This window comes from Echinococcus granulosus (assembly GCF_000524195.1).
Source record: "Echinococcus granulosus chromosome Unknown EG_S00008, whole genome shotgun sequence".
Classification (NCBI taxonomy): Eukaryota; Metazoa; Platyhelminthes; class Cestoda; order Cyclophyllidea; family Taeniidae; genus Echinococcus; species Echinococcus granulosus.
Genome location: NW_020170388.1, coordinates 941,143 through 944,964, shown reverse-complemented (window position 1 = coordinate 944,964; position 3,822 = coordinate 941,143).

The window sequence follows — 3,822 nt, the reverse complement described above, 5'->3', positions numbered from 1 at the left end:
TGGAATGGTAAATTATGTGCTTACTTGGCTAATATTTGGGTATTTTGCACGAAATTTGGAGGGTATTATTTGAAAAGCGATCAGATTTGTGATGTAAGTAGATTTTATAATTTAACTTTTATAGACGTTAAAAATAGCCACGAAATTGGGCCAGGGAAAAAAATACAGTATACAGTTTTTAACATTTTCCCGTCAAACGTTAAGCACTACGAAGCACAATTAACTCAGATTGCATCCAACGCCGTTGATGTTTTAAATGCTCACATTTGGCTGTCACAAGGTTGCACATTTTCAGGTGAATCATCCGGAATTAGCAAGCGCAGAATGCAACTAAGTCAATTTATCATCTAGCACAGTTCTAGGTATTCAAATTAGTGAAAACGTGGCAGTGATTAGTGATTACTTTGAATTTACAGTAACCCAAAAGTACATACATATAAATGACTGTAATTAGCTAAAGGTAATTAAGGCTCACTTTAAAAATTCACCGATTGTGGCAGGAGTGGGAAATAGGAAGATTTATTATAAGCTGGTATGAAATGGAAGAATAGTTTACCTTTATTCATTGCGTAATTCCTGCCGGATACTTGCACGTTATTTGAAACCAGTCAAACTTATTTTTCTTTTCCCTTTCACCCTAACCGACAGTCTCCCTCCGAAAATCACTCAAAACTGACAATAAATTGACGGACAGAATGACACCTTTTCCCAAAATCACAAGAGTTTAGCCTATGAAGACAGTAGAAAAAAGTGAAATGAGTTACTTAATTGCCAGCCCATTAGAAAGTGTAATTGATGTAATTAGGGCTTACACAGTGATGTTCAGTGGGTACTGTGGGGACAAGCATTGACAAACGACAACTGCTTCATTTTAAACCACACGATTCAAAGCTACCAGTCCATATAGCAACTACTGCGAAATTCAATTTTCGTTCAAGTACATACTTAATGAAGGCGAATGACAAAGGACAATAGGTACAATACCATTAAGGAATACCATGGTTAAACTCAAGGCTACCCTCTGGTCTTAGACATCTGCGTCACAATGAGGGCAAAGAGAACTCCAGCTAAAATCAAACGTGCCAAGAATTCAAAATTTCCTTTGCTTTACTTGATTGGTAAGCAATATGGATAATATTCCTACATGCTTTTATTATCCATTTTGACCCAAACTGCCTGTAGTTTCGATAGTGGAGTTATTTTCTTAGCCAAAATAAGCTCCAAGTGTTAGACGAAAAGGGGTTCAAAAACGCATCAGCGTTTAATCATTTGTGGTATTATGACTGAAAAAAATAGTGCTGCGTGTTCTGTGTTGGAAGTAGGCTACATGTAATTAGAACGCAAGCAATTTTAAAACAGTCATTTAAAAATTAATACAGATTTTACTTTCGAGTACTCTGTAGCCCCTCAGAGCAAAAACAAACTAAAACTCTGGCTACTAAAGGATCAAAGCGAGTATTCTAAGCGTACGCCGAACATTGCGCATTACTTGATGCTTTTGAGGATAGCTACTAGCAGTACTGTTGGGAAAGTCAAGAAATTACTGACCTATCAAGGTTTCCGAAAGCAGCGCCCATTGAGGACAGAGATTACCATGGCCCCACCACCTACGAATGATATCAGCGACTTTTGTGGTAAATTAAATGGGATCACGAAGGAATGCGTTATATCTATAGCGCTAATATTGAACCCTACTAAAAAACTTGGAGATAGGTCTTAAAACAAAGTAAATCGCTTTGGACGACTGCGTGTACATATTCATGAAAGTAAGTGGAACTTAATAAGACATGAAAGTGATTAAGCCTGATAAAACTTTATAAACCTACTAAGTAGGTAATGGTATGAAGAAAATAAAAGTGGCAAGCGTTCACAAGCTGTGCCATCACCTTCAAAGGAATTCAGTCACTTCAGTGAAATACTCAGGACAAAAAACTCATCCTTCATGATGAGAGAAAAAATAACCAATTAAAACAATTTCATGCAGCCTTTTTCCTCAGTCTGTTTCAAGCTCTAAGGGAGCAATTTTCAATCAGCAAACTATAGTCCGCACTCTCGACTTTAATTCCTAAGGAAAGGGAAAGCCTATGCGTTTATTGGATTTTTTAACGTTTTTGATATTTCTTGTTGATAAAGTAGGATCATCCACAAGCCAATGAGTATCGGAGAAGCCTTGATTGATGAAATTCCAATGCAGTGGTTAGGGATACAATCATTCTCAACTGCAGGAGACGGCCTCAGAGGAAGCTCAAAGAGACTCGTCGACAAGCAGCACATACTGAAGTGATTATAACTCTGGAAAAAGCGCTTCGGTAGAAATAATTACAGCTACAACATCTGTCGTATCTTTAAAAGGTACAATAAAACCGCGGACGGCTATCTGGACTCCATCAATGAAAAAAACAATGGCATTTCCCTCTACCTTTTGATTTGCTTGTTCCCCTAATGGTAAAGTGAGGAAGCACTAGAATTTTCCTTGAGGAGAGAAAGTGGCGAAGCAAACTCAGTTTCTGCAAAGACGGATAGGAGCAGTATGACCATGATAATAAAGAACGCCACGATAAATGCCATTTCCAGAAGAATTCCATTGAAAATGTGAGAGTGCATGGCCAGAAGCATTAATACGTTTATTCAAAGTCAGCTCAATTGATAGCATTATTAAGTAGTCCAGCTTAATGCAATACGAAGGAGGGCGAAAGTGGAAGGGTAGAAAAATATGCGAAAATGTGAGTACAACGCCTAAGGCTTTGTCGAAAGCCTGGTGGGCTCCGGGTGACACACATTAGAGGGAGAATAAAATAATGGTGGTTACACTTCCAGCATCGCCTACTCCAATTACAACTTTAAACAGACAAAAGCTTGTCGAAGGACCGAAGGGTTTATACTCAAAATTGTAATGATTTTGGTACCCACTCATGTGTGTTGAAAATTTTGTTTCTAGGCGAAGAAAGGGTCAATTACATGGTCTCACCAATAGACTAACAAATTTCTCACTGATTTTTTAAATGAATCCTTAATATATTACTATAGTTTCTAAATCCCGTTTTGTTTCAAGGATGTATTTTATGTAGTGTGCAAAATAGATTTCCTTTAAATGGAGACGCTTTTTGATAGTTTTATAGTAAATTGTAAATTGACGCCAAAATCCAATTTTGAATAGCGGGTCAGGCGTAGTACTGAAAAGAAAAGAATTTCACAACATTTTAATGTCAAAGTTAACTTATCAAAAGTCATTTGGAAACAATTTTCGCATTATCATCAGCATTCTATCATTCTTCTCTATCAGCTTAAAGTTATGCACAAAAATCACTGAAGATTGCTTCTCTATCCTTTGGGTTTCAATCAACAGATACTCCTCCTTGTCAAAATCATATTAAGCTAGATTTATTTGTAGAAATTTGTGTCACTTATAGAAAGGTTTACATAAAGTCAATGCACAGACAAAAAGTGGCTGAAATGTATCAAAATAAACTCAAACTTTTCGATCTGAATATGTGGATGAGATATTGCGAATCGAGGGTAGCCCGAACAAGAAAATAGACTTCACACTTGAAGGCTAGAATTCTCTCAGATACGAAGCTTTCCGAGCTAGCTCTTGCTGTGTAGCCGCGAATTTCCTTTCAGTCAAATTTGCATGTCTTTTGCAAAAGATAGCCGGGATTTACCTATCTGTCCTTACTTAAGCACTAAAGCACTCTCCTCAACTGAACTTCTAATGCCAACCAAAACCCAAAGCGTCCTCTCGTTATACACTATTACTCCTCCTTTTCACATACAAGAAACCGTTAATGGACATGACATTATCTGCAGAAAATTTGGCTTTAA